We start from the raw sequence: 22,419 nt of genomic DNA on the forward strand, positions 1-22,419 counted from the left end.
ATGGTACTGGTTGAATTTGGTGACTCTCATATTCATTGAATTTTAGTGTCAGGGTGAGAAATTGTGTTGATTCCCACTGGACTAGTAATGTATCAACATGGTTTTAAACCCTAATGTGGCTCTCTGAACAGCAATGCATCAAATATGCTTGGTTTTGTTTGGGGTTTTTCTGGATTTGTTTTTAAATAGTGCTTTATCCACCCTCTATTTGGTTTTAAAAGCAAGCAAGAAACTGAATAAAATGCTGAGGCTTTCCAATCAGATTTAAATTCAATACAGAAATGAAAGTGTGAAGGCTGTATACAGGCCATACAATTAAGCTTAAAAGCTTTGCATAAAAGTAGGAGCACAGTATCACATCCTTGTTTTATATGGCACTAGATTGCTGAAGAACATTTTTTGTCATAATGTTACTGATACTTATTTGATAAAAAAACCTGCATGCCTTCATGATTTGAAGGAAACAGTGCTAGGAAGATGCCATACCCTCACCTGCAGCAACCATTTCCTTACATTTATATCTTGGAGATGTTGTTCTCAGGCCCTACCTCAGACAGCAAAGAAAATCAGGTCTGAATAAATCCCCTGCAGTTCATAACTTAGGAATACATTATGTGTTCATAACTTAGTAATACATTACCCTCAGTAAGAGGGATTCCTGTGTAACCTGATTGCTCTTGGCATCATTTGAGAGACAGGTCAAGGATTAAACATTCCAGATCTCAGACTTTCCGCATTCTAATTCTGCCACTGATTTATTTTACATCACAATCTCATTTCTGTGCCTCAAAGAAAAGTTTTTCTTGACTAAATCCATCCTTCTAAAGCCTTTTGCAATTCCCCTATCCCAGATTGCAATGTAGACATGAGCACATACATATATATATATGTGTGTGTGAGTCTACAAAAAGACAAGTGTGTCACGCAAAGATGAGTTTTCATGGTGGACCTCTGGCCTTGCTCTCATCCTTGGTTTAGCTCACTGTGCAAAAAATGGCCTGTGCTGTCTCTAGAGAAGGCATGGATTTACAGTATTTTAATTCCAGCCACTAAATAACACGGAGCATAAAATTCCTATAGACTAAGAGGTTCAATAATAAACAGGATGTCTTATACAACTGTGAATTTTCTGCCTGGATTTCACAGATTTGTCTGGTGGGTTGTTTTGTGGGGGGGCTTGTTTGATTTTTTTTTCCCCTCTACAAGTACATGGATGCAGATATCCATGAGCTCTTTGAATTCCTCAAGTTCCTGAGCAAGGCCAGGTGCTTAAACATTTGAATGACCTCCAGTGGATGTGATTAAATTTTCTGAAGGAAAATATACCTTGTTGTGCCAAGTAAAGAGACAATATGAATGGAAAGCTGACACCAAATTCTAGGCTCCTTGGTTGCCATGATACCTGACTGATAACACTGTCATTTTCCCTCTTTAAGTCTCAGGCTTGCTGCTCACCTTCATCAGCACTGGTATCATTTTCGTTTTCTTCATTTCACTTAGGAAACCACTTCAGCATTTATCATATCTTTCACTGCACATGGTTGTAGACCTTGAAAATCCTGCTGTACCCAGAGGATCTAAATGTGTTTTGAGCAATGCAGTGCAATTCAGCCTGAAAGGCAGGTAAAAATTATAGGCACCAGGAATATATGGAACACTAGCATTTTACATGTGTATGGGCATGCTCCTTCAATCAAAGAATGATCACTAATTACCATAATCTTACTGCCTACCCTGCACCAACCAGGGGTATAACACTCTTTCAAAGAGCTAAACCACAGGAACTGTTTTATGGCACATGAAAAGTCTAAATCAGTGCTGTGAATGAAATCGAAATTTTTAAGGGGTTGTCCATAGTTATATAATTAGAAATTAAACATTTCAAAGAAAATTAAATTATATTGAAAAACTGAGGCTGCCAGTATACAGTTTCTACAGTCTTAATACAAAAAATTATGATGTTCAAGTAAAATGTTTTCATAAAGATCACTATCAAATGACAATTTGGCAGAGAAGAAGGGAGGAAATGAGTGGGTTTTTCCAAATGTATATAATTCCCTAGTGTACTGAAGACAGAGAAGCAAGACAAATGTTTCACACCAAGAACAGGAAGAGAGAAGATGCTTGTCACAAAACAATGGGATGGTCAGGGGAACCCACAACAACTGAGTCACTGGGCAATTTAGAGCCTGCAAGACCATCTGTTTGGTCAGAAGAAAGAAACAGTGTCTGTGGCCTTTCCTGCAGTGGGCATAGGTAATAATAGGATTACCTCAGGCAAGAGCCACCAGCACAAGCCTTGGACAGCAGAGAAAAAGTGGCAGTGGACAGAGCTGCATGTAGACTCAAACAATGCCTCCCCCTGGGAGCCCCATGACTTGTCTCCAGTAGTCCCCAAAACTGTGATTAACAAGAATCAATGCTCATTCAGCTGCTGGATAACAGGGAAGATGGAATAAAGTATTTCAGCTCACCTCTGAAGACATTTATGCACAAGACTGTGGCTGCAAGTGCTTCTGCTCTGACAGCCTTGGCCCCTGCATCGCTCCTGCCCTACCCTCACTTCATGTCAGACTGCCCTGAAGCCCAAAGTCAGGAGGACAATAAGACCTCTGGAGATCTATAAGCGTACCAGTTAACAGCAGTTAACTTCAAGCACAGGATCAGTGAGGAGCTCTCAGGAGCTCCTGCCAGACCTTCACCCCAGCACCTGCTCCCCCCCTCCGTGTAGGCAGGGCTGGCAGAGCTGAGCTGCCACAAGATGAAATGGTACATGAGCTCCATGTCTGGGCACCAGCAGAGTGGTCATGCTGAACAACGAGGGCTCCAGCTGAGTCCGGGGAAAGATCCATCTCCTACACAGGTGAGAGTAAAGGAATACAAGCTGGAGCCAAAAATATCTTGTATAACTCTCCATTCCAAAGCTCTTCCGTATCAGATGCACTAGCCTCCCTACTCATTTCCTCTTTCTGTTTTTTTCTTACCCAATTAGCACCTCATTAACCATCTCCCCACAGTGCCTGTAGTCTCAGCCATATTTAGCCCCTCATTACATGACACACAGCTTGGTAATCATCACTGCAGGGGGATCTGCAGATGTTCTGCTGAAAAACTCAGCTCTTCCAGCCATGACCCTGAGCTCTCCTGGAGATTGTCTCTTTGTTATAATTTTGTAAGTATGCAAATAGCCACAGGTAATGTAATCCATTTTTGGTTGTATTTCCTTGATGACAGAAGTGCAGCCACCTGTACTGCAGGAGAAGGGAGTCTGTGACGGGGGCTGCTGGAGCATCTTTTCATTTCTCAGAAATCACGTTTCCCAATTTTGCCTCATCTACTTATATTGGTACTATAGGCATAGGTTTATGGTCCTTCCCTCAGTTACTACCAGAGAATCTAAATACTGTCTTTCAGGAGCACAGAATTGAGCAGTTCTGCTGGTTGAATACAGTGGTGACATGGACCATTGGAACAGGAGCCTGGGGAGGAAATAGGACAAGTTGTGGAGAATTTCTTTGGCTAAAGTGGGTCAAAAGTGTTCACCATTTTATTTTTTTAAAAATAGAAAATGCAGGTTGTAGTTCTCAAACCAAACACCCTGAAATCTGTGCCAGCTATTTGCTTGGGGATCTGTTCATTTACCACCACACAGGTAGGGCAATCTGGAAAGACTGCTTCGTGGTCAGGAGATCAGCAGGAACGTGTCTCAGTTTCCCAGGAAAACCCAGGCCTGTATATATGGAGTGTTGACCCTCACTATGAACTGTTTTCAGTGAGGGATTCCCTGGAGAAAAATCAGGCATAAAGCTGTTGGTCTGTGACACGTGCACCTAAACAGACAGTAAAACAGAGGATGTCACAAAGATGGTTCTTTACTCACTTCCAGATTGAATTTGAAGACCTTGCCTTCTGTATGCACAACAAGAAACAATTTCACCTTTCCAGTCCAATTCTCCCCACCAAATTACTGAAACCTTGGTCTCCAGAGGTTTGTCTCATACAAGCTTAGCCGTGTCCAGAGGGGAATACAAGATCTGTCTTATTCTATTGCTGCTGTCTGTGCGTAGCAACTGTTTTCTGAGGCAATGAATCAGAGTGAAAAAAAGAACACAAACTAAAAAAAAAAAGAGAGAGAAAATAGTAGATATATAAGGAAGAAAGGAAAAAGAGGACAATAGTTGATGGGTCATTATTGAATCAGCAGAAAGATGACTATATGTTACAGCCACAGAGTTGTTACATTATACAATTGATTATTGGCATTCTTAGAATCACAATAACTCAAAATATGATACTATAGCCACCTAAAAAACATCATTAGGACAGATACTGATGTAAATACATGTGGAATGGCAAATTTACACCAGTCAATTTGCTTTACAATGATCAGCATCGTAGGGATAAAGAAAATCCTTGAGAATGCAGAACAGGGATTACCCAATAGCCAACATTTCTGTCCTGCCCTCACACACAGAGCAACTAACCTGAGAGTCAATTGCCATGACTCCAACAACTCATGATTAATGTATGTGGTATGAAATATTCAGGAGAATATGGGTTAATAATGCCAGTACAAACCAGGAGAGACAGCCCTGCATTCATCATTTGCTAATGTTCAGCCTTGAGCCAGACCAGAGTGGGAGACACAAGATAAATGAGAAAGAGCCAGACAGGTTCATAGTTAAAAACATGATAACTTACCACAGTCTTCCATTGGTGCTGTGCTGGAAAGGAGGGAAGATGATTTATTGACATTATCTTGGTTTATTTTTGCTTAAAAGCTTGGCAATGGAGAGTAAATTGATACTGAAAAAGTCTGTGCAGGGTCCTGGTAGGAGACTTGACATATCCTTCTAAAATAGAGTTAGTAAATGTCCCTGTGCAGTCTTTCAAGCAAAATGGAGAGCAAGGAGGGAAATGTTCTTTAGCTGAACAGTCTTTTACTGGTGCTTTCACTACTGTGGGGTACATACAAGCAGAGGGAAGAGAAAACCAGTGAAACAGGTTGGGGTGAGGGCACTCTCAAGTCAAACCTTTCTTCAGTGTGCCAAGCTGGAGGTGCTGCATCGTGGCATCCTTCACTTTTTTGATCACTGTCAATTGTTGAGGTGAAATATGTGTCTCCCCAGCATCCAGAGGGAGTTCATATTTGACAGGCCGTTGAAGGAAAATTAAAGGACCAGGGTAATGAGCTCAGTATCAGGCAGAACTACCCACCAACATAAAGTGTTACAGTTCATTTTTGCTTCCCTTAGGGTGAACTCTTGGGTTTCTTTAAAATAGTCCATCTAAACTTTTAGACTCCAGACAACCTCAAAAAGTAACACAGGTTGTATGGAGCTTCTTGTAAAAAGGGGTGAACAATAAATATTCATGGCTGAAAATGCTGAGAAATGGCTAAGTAACTTAGGCAGAGTATAAGGAGACAGCCTGAGGTGGAAAAACCTTCTTTGGCTCAGTGTTTTCTTCTTGGTAAGCCATCTGCCAGTGCCTGGTACTGGGGGCAGCAACAGGCTAGGAAGGCAAGTCAGAATCAGGAGACAAATCAGTGGGAAAGAGGATGTAATACATTCTTTAAGACCCTGTATGTCTTGATATGGAGTAACACAAAAACCCATTTTCTGAAGCTGAAGCCTTTTGGGTATTTTATAGTTATTATTTTTTAGAAAAGAAAAAAAACATCTGAGTTAAGCCCCCTCAATTTATCTTGTTCTGTTCAAATACAGCAAAAGATTTATGTAAATTCGTTATTTCTCGAGGAGTGTCATCTGGCTTTGCTTTTTATTAAACATTAATACATTCGTCTAGGGAAAAAATTAAATTCCTTCCTTGGCAAATCCTCCGGAAGTAGAAAGTTAAAGTGGAGGAATTAGAGCCAGTATTGTCTTCTGGGGAATCTCATCAGAGCAGATCCTTTTCCTGGTCTAGCTTTCATTACATAAAAGCTTTTCTGTACTTTCCACAGCCACAGAAAGAAAGAGAGGAAGCAATACAGTGAGCCCAGGCACTGACCATGGAATGGAGCTTACAGCTAAATCCTCTCTCTGCACCAAGAGGAGGGGAGGAAGGAGGTCAAGATGCAGTTTTGTAGTCATTTGATCTGTCATTTCAATATGAGTGATAACCTGGAACTTCCTGCTTTGGAAAATGTGGAAATATCAGATTACTCCATCTCACCTTCTCTCCCCCACACACATATGCCTCTTTCACAGCCAGCTGGCCATTTTCTGGACCAACAAGTAGTCCAGTGAGGTCTCCACGTGGATGATCTCCCTGCTTTGTCTGTCACATATCACTACAACAGTGTCTGTATTGCCAAAATAATCTCCACAGCTCATGCCTGACCCTTCTCATTGTTCTGATGAGAGGGGCAGAAAAAAAAAAAGGCAATAAAAGACATATCTTCTTGTGCCTTTCTTGCACACTGGATGCCTTCTTTTCTATTCTCAAATGCTTTCTGCATTAGAAATTCTGTATTGTCGTGATCTACCAAAAAAAAATCCATTTTCAGCACTTGTGATGTGACTCTATTTCAGTTCCTCTTCCTTTTCAGCTCACACATTTTATCCCCTTTCTTTTTGCCATTTTTGCAACAAAAGGAATTCTCTGTGTTGTATCAAAGAAAGATCTTCCTAGGGAACCATTCAATTGACTTACTTAAAGGCTCAGGTTGTGAGTGCTGCATGTAGAGGCCCTTCCAAATGTACTGACACTAATATTTTAAATGAGTTTCCTCTACCCTTCTCTCCCACTGGTTCTGATCAGGGAATCTGGACAGTGTAAGGTCTTTGATATTTTCCCTCTTCTCTTTGTAAACAGTTAATAGGGAACAGGGCTCAGGTGTGCAAACCTGCAGTTAAGCACTGAACAAAAACAAGACACAAGCCTGAATTCAAATGTCACCAATATCTGGAGAGGACTGGAACAAAACCCAACTTCAATGAGAATTTTCTCATTGATTGCCAGGAAACACATGTGTTGGCTCTGTTCACCAGCCAGGCACTGAAGTATCCATCTTTGTTCCATTTTGCTTCCCCAACACAATAAAATTACTCTCACACTTGGTTCTCTGTTACTGGTGTAGAAATCAGATGGCTCATGAGGACCAAAAGAAACACAGCTTCGGGCTAAACTCAAATTGCAGTTTTTATAGGTAACTGTACTGGCAGTGGAACATTCTCATCAGCAGGGTGAATATGCCCTGACTGTTGAAGGTCTCATTTTTATAAATCGATTCTCCTGGTTGGTGGATGAATGTGCTCTCCTGAGCTCTGGCTGACAAGCCAAAAACCCTGGCCTTTGCCCATATAGGAGACCCCGAGGCAGGCAAGGCAGTGCCCCTTCTCCTTCTTGGGTCTGCACAGGGTCACTTCTGGCTGTAGTCAGCAACAAGCAAAATAAGACTTCCTCTTACTCTAAAGAGAGAGTAGATCCTATATCCAGGAATGTGAGTGTGTGTGTCTGGGTTTTAATATCAAAAGAAATTAAAATAATGATGCAAAACTAATATGAAAATTTGCTACAGAGCAATTTGATTGTTCTGGGAAAACACATCTCCCATTTTTAATCATGGTAATTAATTCCAAAGATTAGGAGGATTCATAGATGAAAATGAAGCATTAAGATTAGAAGAAGGATATGCACTTTACTGGGCATTTGGGTATTAATAGGATTTTTTTGTATTAATTTTCAAAGCAGAGATGATGAAGATATAAAAATAATACCTAATATTTATATACTGTAGTGCTTTTCATCTTCAAAGCATTTTGCAAACATTATGTCTGTTGCAGAGGACTTGAGAAGAAATGGATTTCACTTTATAAATGAAAATGTTTCAGTTGATTCCATATTAAACTGCAAGCAAAAGACAACTCTGCCATTCATGTCATGGTAAGTATTAAACTGGAGACAGATGTACATCAAGAAAAGTTACTATTGAAAAAGAAAAATCTAGCTAATTGAAACTATAAAAATAAATGCTTAAAGAAAAGAGGATAAGTATTCATACATCTTCGTGGGTCAGACAAGGTGAAATTCATTCCTGTGCACAAAGGTTTGAGTGGAATGCAGTTGGTGCACAGATCCTATCTGGCCTTTTGATTAATTTCACCCGCAGTCTCCAAATAAGTGGGTGCACATTATCCACTGCACAGTTCATTGCAAACCCAACCCATCTCCCTCCTTGGCTCATCTCAGCCAGCCATGAAAGTGCACAACTCAAACTGTTCTTTCCAGTTAAATTGGGCACCACCTCAAGAACCACCGAGCTGCTGCTCAGTATGTCCTAACTACCACAACCTGGTAGCCTCCATTTAAGAAGGTCTGCCCCAAATATTTTCATTCCTGGCTATGACTTGTCATAAAGGTCAGTGTCAAACTGCCTCTTGTGCTTTTCACAAATCATCCTGCAGACACAGCCCCATCATACCTCAGCAACACCAGGTTCACCTTCCCATTTTTCCGTCATGACGTAACACCACAGATTTCTGATAGTTTGTGAATATAACCATGGAGCCAAGATGTCCTCAAACTGCCCCTTTCATTTGTTTGTGACCTCCTTGATACCTAAACTCCTTAACCTGGGAGAGGTGGTGCTGACCATGGTATCACTTTAGTCATCATCTTTGACCTCAAAGTATCTCTTTCTCTAAACCAGCCTTAAGCTCATCCCAGATCTCCCCACCAGAGAAGCTCCTGTGGGTCACCCTGGAAAGCTCATGTTCAGGTTGAGAATAACACTCTAGTACACTGAAACAATCTCCCTCCAAACCCTCCAAACATAGATGGCATGCCAAACATCCTGCCATAACTACACAGCTCTTGAGGGGCTCTCTCTGGGCAGTGCCCAAGCCCTGACCTCAGTCAGCCACTGTGGTCCCTTGGAGCAGCACAGCTCACAGCATCACACACCATGCAGCCTCGGGCTCCTGCAGTACCACCTGGTTCACAGCCATGAATCCAGGAGAACAGCTGTGAAAACAGCATCTTGCAAACTCTAGGAACACATAGCTTAAATAGCCAAGAGGAAAACAAAACACACCCGAGCCCTTTAATTGCTTCAGTTTCTAAAGCACAAGGAAGAAAAGGGGAGAGAGAAGCAGCACTCTGATCTGCTTGCTTACAGATATGGGTACACTTAGCTTATTGCCTGTGCTAGTCTCTGCTTTCTAAAATCTCTGCTTATTAAGAACTCAAGCAAATTACCACTGAAGAGCTCTTATCTACCCAGTATTATAAGAAGTGAGCAAAAGACTGATTCAGACGTGATGGAGAAGAAGTGCCTTACAGCTCTGCCTGAGTGCACGAGCAGAAGGCAGGTTCAAACAGGCTGGAATAATTATAATGAGTTGTTTGCTGTTCTGCTTGGCTGGAAGGTGTTTGTTGTCGTGCTTTTTTAATTACTGAGTCCTTCTATAGCACAATTTTCTTTCACTTGATCATTACAGCCACCTATGACATTTAGAAAGAAATAATTTGTGTAAGATATGGTGACTAAAGGAAGAGTTGCTATCTAGTGAGCGGAATAATATGCCATGGAAAAAGAAAAATTCAAAAGGGGTTGCATCTATGACACATGAATATAACCTTTATTTGCAACAGTTAAAGCCCTCAAGCACCTGAAAGTTAACTACTGACACAATGCAGTAACTCTAATTTAATCACATTTGCCATATGCAGAGACAACACGCAACCCAAACCAGGATTCCAACCACCTGCTGCTTCAAAAGGTAGTATAATAAATTGCTCTGGAAATAGTAATGTGCCAAACAAGCCAGAAGAGAGTATCTGAATGGGGAGAGGGGCTGTGGGAAAGGGAGATTTGGAACCATATAAAGACATCTCACAATAAAACCTGAAAGCCACACTCCTACTATCTGGAAGTTCACTGACAAAAATATTACATGTCTTAACAGAAAAGTGAGAACAGCAAAAAGATATACGAGTATGCATCCACATAAATCACATATACAGACCCACTCAGAGGTAGTGTGCATGCATGGATTATAGATATATTGCATATGCATATGCACTTCCTGGACCAGAAAAAAGGTGGCAATAATAAACATGCAATTCAGGTTTATTTAAGAAAACTGCTAAGAGAAGGAAAATAACAAACTTTACCAACAGTTTATGATGTTTGTTACTCTCCTCTGTGATGCAAAGGAGTTTTTGAGGGTTTTGGTCTAATATTTCTGAAAGGTCTTAAGCTTGTCATGGGATGCTGACAAATATTTTCTGAGTAGGTTAGGCTGCAGATTCAGGGTGTTTGCTCTTTGTGGGTGCTTCTGACTTCAGTTTTTCTACAGTTTTCTGAGACCGAGGAACTGGGATGAATGATCACATTGTGCTCCCCAGTTCTGTCTAGCCCAGCAAAAGGAACCCGAACCCAAGTGTAAACTCATTGTTACAGGACAATATTGTCACAAATAGTCCTGGAAGAGCAGAACTGTTTGATGCATACATTTTCTAGTGTTCAGGGCATCGAGTCAGGGACATCTTTCAAATCTAATATTAATGTTCCAGGACATTAAACAACAGCTGTTTAAAGTTCAGCCTTTTCAAATCAATAAGAACTGATCACTTATACTCAAGAGTTTTAACTCTGAATTAGAAATGTACGCTAGAATGTGACAGTAAGTGCAGAGCATCAAGATGCAGGAGCAGAGCCAGGAGTGATGATTCAGCCTTGGCCACAGCATGGTGCCCAAATTCTGATGGCCTGAAGAGGGATCATGAGTCCCACCAGGATCAGGGCAAATCCCCTGTTCTGTGAAAGACACAAGGGAGCAATGTTTCCTTCTTCAGAGAGAAAGCTCAGGCATGACTTGAGTTGTGTTGACAAGGGCAGGATTCCTCTCTCTGCATGTTATCTGTCTAATATTTACATATCTCAGCCCAGCTGATCCCAGAGGCGCTGCAAGCTCCAGAGGCCAATTCATGCGAGCTGCAGAGCAGCCAAAGGTGATCGTCCCCAGGGGTGAGAGCCCCCTGCTTCCAGCCAGCCCCAGGGAGCACCTGAGATGCCTGCTGGGGAACAGGGACCTCACAACACTTGAGTTACCTTTCTCCTGCATAGATCCTTCAGCATTTACATGGCGAGCTCTGCAGACCCTCTGCTCAGCTACCTGCCTCCCTGGAAACGTGAAAGCTTGATGTCCTCATCCCCTCTGAAATCTGGCTGAGACAAACTTAGGCAATCAGGACAGATCTGCTTTTGGAAATAAGACAAAAGTGGTGTAAGAACTAAACGAGAACATAGTCTCCTTTAGGGAAGGATTTTATTTTCTCGATGACATTTTTATTCTGGGACAACAGAAGGGGATAGCTTAAATCTCACACTTCCATAATGATGTTTGCTATACAGCCTGCAACAAGTCAGGATGGCATCTGCCATTACACTGAATGGGCTACAAACAAGCCTTGCTTTCCTTATACATGTTCCTTGTACAAGGAGAACAGGGAGAGAAATTATCTTTTTATTAGACCCACTGATTGAGCTGAAAAACACCTCATGTGCCTTGTGGGGGAGAAGGTCAAAACCTTCTCTGGTCCTCCAGTCATATCAGCTAGGTTACCAAAAGTTAAGGCCTGCCCTTGCAATCCTTGTCATGGTTATAGTAGCCTTAGAAGTCTGTTACAAGTGCTGATATCAATATACCCTGTAAACCTGACAGAGAGATTAAAAGAGAGGGAAGTCACAAGACTGAGGTGGGCTTAAAGCAAAAACCATACCCACAACTGTTACAAAATGTGAAAGATGAGATTACTGCATCCCAGCTAGGAAAAAAATCTTGGCAGCACAGTGACTACATTATTTCACTTCTACAAACAAAAAATAAATAAATAGGTGAAGCTGTATTGAAAACCAAGTAACTTCAGAGCAAAGCTATAAGAATCTTCGACATTATACACAAAGCCTGTTGAACTTTTTCCCCCAGAAAACTCAGTCCTATCTTAATCTAAATTTTTGGTAGAAATATAATTTTGAAATAATTGTAATTAAGGAAAAATAAAATGTTTGGTTGGACCAAGTCACCCTAAAACTCCGCATCTGAGTGATCAGAGTGAGCCCCATCACTTTTTCATCATTCATTACAGGTTACTTGCCCTCCTTGGACTATAAACCCCATGAGGCACTGAGATGCAGCTTTACATAACTAGAGCATGGACTTACAGCACAAAATATTATGATGCCAGCACAGGCACACAGACTACCAATAACCAAGCCCCAAAATGCCAGTGCACTCAAACAAATTCTGTCGGTCAGAGACAGTCAAAACATCTTAGAATAAAACGTGTTGAAACAATGCAACTTGACATTTATAGATCAATAGATGTTTGTTTTCCAAAAGTTTTGATCTTTTAATTTTTCATTCCAATTTGTGACTAAAACAAGTGTCTAAATATCAGAATTCCTCGAGGGAAACTCAATTTTTCAATCTTCTTCAACAATAAGACCAAACTTTTCTTCCTGATCCACAGAAAGCTGTAGATACATAGACGGGGTCAGAATTCACTTCCTGCTGCTCAGCTAGAAATCTGATTACATATCCAGAAGATTTCACAGATTTCCAAGCAATTTCCAGATTTGTCCTTTCCAACAAAGCTTGAACACAGTCCAGGTTAAAACTGGGTCTCAGATGCAGGAGGAGCAGAAGTTTCCATATTTCTTGGCTTTTTTTCCTCTTGCAAACCCCAATGTCTTTGCGGAGGAGCTGCTGCAGGAAGAGGAGTTGTCTGCAGGCATGGCCCAGGTGCCAAGGTCACCAGCACAATCTGGGTGTTGCACTACAACCAAATCCATCCTGCTTTTTCTGCCTCCAGCTGGACTAAGGGCTGGCTTCCTCAGCAAACTCCACATGTTAGAGGAAAGCCTTCTACTTTAAAACTAGATTAGTTCTGCTTTATTGAACATCCAAAATTTATGATATTTAACATGCTGAAATTTTATTGCCTTTAACCATCATATTATAAGCATGTGAAGTTTCAGCAAAATTCAGGGAAAACTGTTTATTCTAAGAAATGCTTGGCTTGGCAATCCAATAAACTCTCTAATAAGTTGCAAATTTAAGCCATCACTGGACCACAACCAGCAGGATAATTAGCTCGGTGTGTACCTCAGCTCTTTATCACTGCACAAAGACCCTGTGACACAGGTGAGACCAACCATCTGAGGGACAGGACTGCAAGGCTGGTCCTCAAGAAATGAACCTTCCCTGATGCAGTCCTCAATTGTTTTCATTTTCCATTTCCCATTTCTGCCCTGCATTATTATTATTATTATTGTTAATTGAGGTTTGTTTGTCGTAACAAAAAATCCATCAGAAATGAGCCTGTAACTGCCACTTGCAGACACACAGCCAGGAACATCCCCTGTTCACAAAGAGCAGGAGCAAACAAAGTAAAAGGATAAGGGGGGAGAGAAAAGCAAGGAGAGAAGATGTGTCTTACCCATCCTGACTTGCTGGCCTGACTTGGTGGATCCCTTCACCTTGACACTGTTGTTTCCTTGGCTCTGCAGACAGACTATTCCTTCACAAAGATAGAGCTGAATCACTCATTCATTGCTCTGTGATCTTCATGGTTAGGGAACAGAGTGCTTGAAATGCCATGGATTTGTGGCTGCATTTTCACCATCATCACTAGCTAAGGGCAAGGTGCTGTACAAGACATCTTGGAATTTTTCTCCAGCTAATGTTAACGTGTTCAAAAGTTTAGGGAGTGTGCAGTGTCATCTTGTTTTCTTCTCAACCAAGTCTTAAAGCAAAAACCTCAGTTTCTCGGGAAAAAAGTTCTAATTCTTATGATGTCAGAAAATTATGTATTTGCCCTGCATATACCATGCAGTGTATGGTAAGAGATGAGAACAAACTCACAACTAACTAAATCTTTCTATATAAAAAATTAATTCAAGCATTGACTGGAAACTATTATTTGCTGTAGCCTGCAAAGGTATCTGGATGGACTGCCTTTTATGTTTAACATCTTCCAGGCCTGTGCTGAGACACTCTTCATACCATATGTACAGTGAACATAAAAGACCTTTGCTATCTTCCACCAGCTTTACACTAGATAAAATCTGTTGGCTTTAATGAAGATGCACCTTTTTTAATATCTGTGTAAGTAAAAAGAGAAGCAGATCCTCTCAGTGAAAATGTCAGTTTGCTAATGGTGTTCATTTTTACTCAGAAATAATGAGGAGAAATACCTGAATTTCCCTGGCATAAGGAATAGTGCATAACAATGACATTCATCTCAAGCATTTCGACCCATCCAAAGGATGTATTCCATCACCCTGCACAGTAGATACAGAAAGGGATGTCCATGAAGAATCCAATCCCGTTTAGGTGTCTGTCCTGGGATGAGATAAATCTTCACTGGAAATTTTTCTCCCAGGCTCCATTGACCGTAAAGGAAATCTTTATTAGTAGCTGAGGACAGAAGACTAAATGGACATCAATCCCATCACTGGTCCCTGCGTTTGTTAAAGACCTGCAAGGCTGCAAATGTTCAGCTCCATTATGAGACAGTGCTTCAGCCATTCAACATTCACAGTGAGCTCAGTCAGGGAGCCTGCACAACACTCCAGCAAAGGCGACAGGGAAGAGCCCTCTGTTCTTCTCTTCTCTGTCAGAAACATTCTCTGAAGACCCAGCACCCACAGCTTTGTGAGCAACTTTTTTCATTAGAAATGAAAAATAAAATCAGAATATTCCTTTGGTTGATCCCAGACATTGTTTTTCTTCACAAGCTGTCTGGTGAAGTACAATATTTTGTTTACCAAGATAATGAATAATTTGTTTCATGTTATTTGCTTTACTTTTATTTGTTTTTAAGTTAAACACAGCTAGGGTTGTTTCCATCAAATTGAAAATTTGATGCCTTCTGTGCATAACAAAACAAACATTTTTGTTCCTTTTTTCCCCAAAACAATCCTCAGCTAAATAGGAATAATTTGGTTTACATGAAGTTTCAGTTTTCAACAAGGAAATTATTCATCCAAAGAGACTTGAAACATGAGGATCATTAACTAATTACAGCTTGTGATATCCCCAGTGCATTGGTAAGAGGACACTTTCCATGTTATTAAATTCTGGCCAGGATGAAATCAATGTACTTGCAAAGGCTGATGAAGCACCAGATCTTTTGAACATGACCCTAAGCAGCATATTCAGAGGCATCAATTTTCTGAAAAGGGTGGGGGCTTTCTTTTTACCTTAATTAAGACCACTGTGTATTGCCTAATGTGTCATGTTTTTAATAACGTTGCACTCTGTGACATATGGTGAGAAAAGGACTCTGAGTTCACAGAGATTGTGTAGCTTCATGTCACTGGCACTAGATACTCATTTATCCAGCAAACATTCTATGATGTTCTCAAAGGAATCTGGTCTTGGCTGCGTCTGACATGCAGGGACAAAGTGGCCCAGAAGAAGAGAAAAGATACTTTCAGCTTGGAAATCGATGTGAGTGGTATTTTTCACATCAGAAGCAGCCCATGAGAAGGGCCTTTCATCATAAGGGGAAAGTGGTTATCAGAAGAAAAGGGTTATGTAGTGCCACCATACATCACCCCAGCTTACAGAAGCGTGGAGCCTCACAGGGAGCATTTTTGCTGGTGAGGAGTAGGGCAACACACAAGCCACATTTCCAGGGAGATATAAATCATAAATCACAAATAGGTGTCTAAGGGCCTGTGGTTCCTTAGGCATCAGTATCCTTTCCTTTACACTTAGCAGGTTCTCACGTTTCTAAATTCTGACCAAGGAATAGTGCATGACAATGAGATTCATCTCAAGCATTTCTACCCATCCAAAGGATGTACTCCATCACCCTGCATAGTAGATACAGAAAGGGATGTCCATGAGGAATCTCTTTGAAAAGTCTTTGGGTTTGATCCCCCAAAGCTCTGTCTACTCATTTGTCATCTAAATCTGCCAGTTCTTACCACTCACTAGGGAGTTTTCTTCTAGAGTCAGGAAATCCAGACCTTAAATCAAATTTCTCTGAGCTGACTTTTTGCACGTTCCCTGTGTTATATGCTTGAGTAATTCTGGGCAAAACATTTATTGCTGAGGTCTGCGCCATATAACTTGACCATTGAAGTAGTGATGCAGAAGACAGGGGAAAAGATATACTGGGTTAATGAACCATGCCCACATCTATGCTTACTGAAAAAAAAACCTTTCAAGTGGAAATTATTGAGGCTTCCTTTGTGTCATTCTATTTGTCAGAAGACCTTAGTCCTTCCAAATGTTTCACCACTGGGGTTTGATGGTATAATGATGTCACAGGGAAAGTTTTGGAGTGCAAGACTTCAAGAGGTCCTGAACATTAGAAGATGATGTTCCATTTTCTCTCCAAAATTCCTATGCCCAAGAACAGCTCTTCTAACTTTTGTGCTGAATTAGAACTCAACATTTAAAGAAAAAAAATATATATAGACTAAGCAATATTATATGCAGAGACAGTTCTATCCAACCTGTCATGATCTTCACATGTTAAATTTATCCTAAAACCTATTTCCCAGCTAACCACTTTGTACTTTAGCAGTTTATAATATCGATAAGCAAAACCAAATTATTTCCTATATCATATTGGTCAACTATTTGTATTTCTGATAATGATTGTTTCCTGTTTGTTTTTCTCCATGTACATGATCAAAGGCTATCAGAGAGATAGCTTGGGGGGTAGAAGAGGCATTTCTTCTTAAGTATTTTTAGCTCCAGCAGAAATATATGACATTGTGTTGAACATTTTTCATTTATTTAATGAGAAATCAGAGGGCATCACCAGCCAGATGCTTTCCATTATGATCTCTGTTGCAAATACTTGAGTTTGCCAGCCTGAGAATTAGATCCTGCTAGTTGAAGAATCCTACTAAGAAGTACAATAATTTGTCCTGCCACTATGAACTTCTTTCAAGAACTGAATGTAAAAATAGGTGTTTTGTCAAAGAAGTACACTGCAGTCATAAAACTGGAGGACACAAATACTTCTGTGAAGTGTTTTACTGAATGCAAGGTTGGCTTGGTTTGGATGAGAGGCTCAGACGTGGGTTATAGAGGAGGAAGGCATGTGCCATTGGTACCTCAGCATAACTGTTGTATGGGAGGCAGGAAGCAACCCTGACTGTACCTACATCTCATTTCACTGCCCAAGCTGGAGAAGCAGGGAAAAAAATAGTAAATATTTTTCTATTTATCTGGAGTTTCAATTATCTGTGCAAAAAACGAGTCTCCATAAAAGACTACGCCTTTCCTGGTAGTTCCACTACTCCTGCCAGTGAGAATGCCAGTGGAGTGGGTGATTTTGCAACACATCCATGTTAGTGCCTGGATGCTAATATCAGACACATTTCTCTGCCAGCCCCGATGGGTTTTTCAATCACCATCCACATAGGTCAGTCAAACAACATTGAACCAGATGCTCACTGCTCTTTATTGCATTGCCACTCTCAAAGCCATCTACGCTTGACTGTTTGCCAATTTTTCTTTTAATAAAAAATCTCTTTTTTTCTGTTTGTGCAGAAATCCATCACAAAAAAGAATATTATTTACAGTATACCCTGGCTACTAGCTATGGCCAAAAATAGTGTTTAACAACAGGAGGAAAAGATCTGCCACTCTGCAGAAAGAGCTACATCTAATGCCAACCATATAATTACTGCTCTTTCCACCTAAAGTAAAATTTATAGGCAGTACTGTCATTTAGGGTTTCATGAGGACGGACTTTCATGCTTTATGGTGAGTACATTAATAGCTTCTAACTACTGAAATTTCTAATCATCTATATTGAAAAAAGAAATTTATTACCACACTATTAAAACCATTTTAATGTTCTACAAGCATATTATTTGCACATTTGAATATAAGTCATCAGTAAGTCCTTTCTAAGAAGATTACTCTAATGTAACTAAGTAACATGGTGATTCTGCAGACTATGGGTGAACATCAGCCCTCTGCTAACAACCAGAAAAACTCCTGGAGAAGGGAGACTTGAGTGATGGAATCTCTTTTGGTTAATTTAGAAAGGGTTGAGGTGGTGATACCTGGATTAGGGTCACCAAGGAGCTACAGATTAAACCAATGCCTTACAGGCAATGAAGGAGGATTATGACTTCTGCAGAATGAAAACCAAAAGGCTACATGTGGAGCCTGGCTTTTCCAGACAAAGTGTATGACATTTCTTTATAAAGGTAGTTTAGAGGAGGGAAAACTATCTTGTTGTCATTCTTGTTTGCTGCAAAACTTCACCTGAATTGAGACATTTAGGAGCCTAATATTGTTCTCCACTATGGCATTAAATCTGTGAGTTCTCCGGCCCAAACCACTGCAGAGGACGGGGCCAGCTCAGCACGGGTTGCTCAGGGCTGTGTCTGGTCAAGGTTTGAACACCTCTGAGCATGGAGAATTCACAGCTTCCTTGGACCCTTGTTGCCATGTTTGACCACTATCACTGGGGGAAAAAATCTGAGTATCTCTCTTTCTGCAACTTGTATTCACAGTCTCCTCTCTCACTTCCCTACTCCTGTCAGGCAGCTGAAACCAGTAGTGAGGTCTTCCCCAAGAGTGAGTTTCTCCCTGAGTTTGTCCTGGGAAACACTGATTCCCTACTGTTTGCAGGAAGCACACAGGAGTCTATAAGACATTTGAGGAGAACCATTTCTTTGGTTATCACCCCAACTACTCTTTCCAAACCAGGAGGGAAATCAGGTTGCAGTTGCCACAGCCTCCTTACTTCAGGTGCATGAACATCAGCAGATGAAAAATCCTAAGATTCCTGCTATTTTCTTCATTTCCTTCAAGTAAATACCACCTCTCTGTAAAGATGTGGTAACACGCTGAGCCTCAGCAGTAATAGATTTCCTGGTGAGATGTCTACATCAGCTGCTCTGCAGCAGCCTGCCACTGCTGGCATCTAATTATACACCTGGGCACTTTCATCTGATACCCATGTGCGGTGCAGCTGGAGACATCTGTCACTTCACTCAGCTTTAGGAGTTTCTGTGACACACTCAGAAAATGCTGCAGCAGGACCAGGGTCCCACAGCACGAGTAGATGAATGTGGAGAAGGACAAGTGCCTAGCGCTGGTGGATCCCCTGCACATCCCCTCCTCTCCCCCTCACTCCACTAAGCTCTGCCATCAGATGCATCAGCCTGTGGCTGGCTGGGAGCAGAGATGTTGACAGATGCCACCACAACCAGCACCCCCAAGAACTTTCCCTCCCCCACACCAGCACTTTCCAATCTCGTGTGCCTTCAACCGCAGTAGAGGCACGCTGTACTGGGATGCTGTTCAAACCACCAGGTCTCTTTGCAATTGATTATTTCTCCAAGTTCCCTTTTGATTATCTGTCTGAAAACAAAACTCTGTAGCTAAGCATTACTTGTTTTTTATGTCACTGCTGCTGCTGTGTCAGGGCAGTGGTATTAATTTTGGATGCTTCATCGAAAAAATTTCCTTTTGTGTTTCCTTCTTGCAGCCTCGAATCAAGTAAAGCAAATGATGAAACAATCAGGACTGAAGACAGGAACAAGGTATTAGACTTTTTATTACTTACAAAATTTATTTCACTGCGGTTTCAGCTTGCTCCACTCCTTGCCAAAAGGCAAACATCTGGAAATATTTTATGGAAACAAATGCTTAGGCTCCTGTGGCCACATCATGGTGCTGCACAGCATAGGGCCTTATAAGAGTGCAGCACCTTTACATGCATTTCAAAAGTACAAATAAGGAACAGAAGGATTTTTACACGGTGCTGATTTTATGTATAACACTGTCACTTCTAAATGTATGCTCACCATGCACTTGCAGCTCGGTGCACCTGGTGAATTTGTCAAAATTGAGAAAGATGCCAGGAAAAGGCCATTTGCAGCCCATCTCTGTTTCAGTGATATTTGTGATAGTTTCACAGCCACAATTTTGCTATGAGGTGTTGTTTTTTTTTGTTTTATTTCCACTTGGCAGGTGTTATACAACTGTTTCTTTATAAATTTTATTGTGTGTGGAGGGCAGAAATCTAAAAAAAAAATCTTGAAAAATAAAATTTTCCTATTCCCTTCAGCAATCATTGATTTTTTCACTTCACTAAAATGCTTAAGGCTTTACCTCTTTATCTGAAATTACTCTGGGAAATCGTTTCCAAAATTAGCCTGGGATGGGAAAGCCAGGTTGTCTGCAATCTCAAGCACATCTTGTGCTCCCCTTCACTGTTATTTGAAGCAAGATCTGAGCCAACACTTGCTGTCTGCTAGTGGAGTTACTCCATGCAAACACTGTTTATTTGCATAGACATCTGGATCGCCAGAAGATGGGGTTTAAATTTGGACCAACAAAACACACCTGTGCACACACCCTAAATTTTTCAACATCCTAATGTATACAGTGGGGTCTAAAAAAAATGAAAAATATCAGATCCAAAATTCTTATATTATTCCTGCATTAGGGTTGAGTGGATTTTTATTGTCTGGGAACTTGCAATATTGCAAATGGAATAACCATGGGAAAAAAAAAAAGAAAAAAGATCTCTTTAAAGGAAAGATAGAAGTGGAGGCTGAAACAAAAAGTATTCATCTTTATTCAGAAACACCACATCCACCTGCCCACTTCCACTTCCACACAGTAAACTTGCTTTTAAGGCAGTAACATGCAGAAAAATACATGCAAATTTCTGAAAGATTGAATGAAAGATTGAATGCAGTGTTTCATTGTGCTGGCTACAGCCAAAACAGTGTGATTGGACTGACCTTTAGAGCAGACTCACATCAGCATCAGCATCAAATAGAAACTTTTTTGTCTTGTGCAGGATGTTTAAGGATAATCCATTTCCCCTACCCAAACATATTGATTCCCTCTTCTTTCCTGGTGAACAAACAAGTGTCCTCTTTCTTTGCAAAACACACATTAACTTTTCTCTTCTGTGTCTGTACGAGCACAAATATAAGTATAAACTTATATTTGTATATATTTGTATTTGTATAAGTATATACTTACATAAATATAAGTATAATCAATTTTAAGTACATATACCTATATTGTCATGTTATGTCTATGTATGAGTGTGTGTAATGTTTGCATTAGTAAAATTCCATGTCACCAAAAGAAGGTGTCTGATCCTTTGAGAAATCACAGAACTGAGTATCTCTTGAATGGCACCACTTTTATCTGAGGTACAAACTGTGCCGGTACCCTGAGCCAGAGGCAGAAGCAGGAGCCTCATGAGGAGATGAATTTCACAATCTGCTTTGTTGGTGCACCTCTACAGATTACTGTGTTCTCCAGACAGATGGTCACGAGAGGGGTCACCCCAGGCCCTGTGTGACAAAGGGACATAAGCCAGGGGTTGCTGCCACCTCCCAGGAAAATCTCTCTGGAGGGAGAACTGTGGTGACAAACCAGCAGTCACAGCCAGAGTGGCTTTTCATGCCCGTGTCCCAGCCAGGGCAATCGGAAAAGTGTTTGGATCAGCATCTCACATAGTTGTGCCAGCATGGCTTGGCCCAGGGATCCTGGCACCCACAGACAGGAGAAAGAAACTAAACCCACCCCATGCAAACCACCAGTGCTGCTCTCTGACTGATGGCTAAGTCTAAGGTTGCTAATTAATCTCCCCATTAACAGAGCCAGGCAAGAGGTCCCAGGAAAATGTAATTTGAAGACTTGAGGTAAAGGGAGAAGGGATGCAGTTTTATTGCTTTGAAAATTGTACTTTAGAGGAATTAAACACTGGAAAATGTCAGGAGCTCAAAGTGAAGTGTTTGAAAGTATCTTTTTATGTAGTGATTTACAGCTTATTGGTTCAATGGAAAAAAAAAACCACATCAAGAGTTTGATTTTTTTCATTCCATCTTAGAAGAGGGAAAAAATTCTCATCTCAGAAATTCTCCAAGGGTGAAAAACCATTTTTTCCTGAGGTTTGGCTGAGCAAGGGTCATTGCTGATTTCCCATGTTAGTTTCCATGGATTCTTCCCGTTAATATATCTCACATCCATCCGCTGCTATGGCTAGCATAGCAAGCTCCTGGAAGTACAGGGTGCCTTGGTGTTCTCTGGGCCTGCACAGTGATAATGCATCAGTCAGCACAGAGTAGGGCCTTGCAAATCGAGATAAGATATAAGATATAAGGAATAAACTATTTTATTCTAGACCAGACTTACAAGCTTTGATCTCACTTTCAGTGGTGGACACCAACTCCACCTCTGGTAGCCAGACCAAATCTGTGTAACAGGAACAGAGTGCATCAAGTGTCCACCAAAGTCCTAAGGTGTTGTGGTGAACCATGGCCAAAGCCAGGGTCAGCCAGATCAGGTGGACCCAAAGGTCCACTGGTTTGATGCTGCCCCTGCCCAAAACCCCTGAAATTAGAAGGAGCACTCCAGAGGCTGTGATCCGTGCCTTACCTTTAGCCGCAGT

At 41.0% G+C, this 22,419-nt stretch overlaps 1 long non-coding RNA gene across 1 annotated transcript; it reads left to right on the forward strand.

The window, feature by feature from the left end:
• The first annotated feature begins 3,069 nt into the window (after positions 1-3,069).
• LOC138112861 (uncharacterized) lies at positions 3,070-6,422 on the forward strand. Its single transcript, XR_011151874.1, has 2 exons — positions 3,070-3,172; positions 5,966-6,422. It is a non-coding gene; the product is annotated as an uncharacterized lncRNA (long non-coding RNA).
• The last annotated feature ends 15,997 nt before the right edge of the window (positions 6,423-22,419 follow it).

The sequence above is a fragment of the Aphelocoma coerulescens genome, chromosome 6 (genome assembly GCF_041296385.1).
Source record: "Aphelocoma coerulescens isolate FSJ_1873_10779 chromosome 6, UR_Acoe_1.0, whole genome shotgun sequence".
Classification (NCBI taxonomy): Eukaryota; Metazoa; Chordata; class Aves; order Passeriformes; family Corvidae; genus Aphelocoma; species Aphelocoma coerulescens.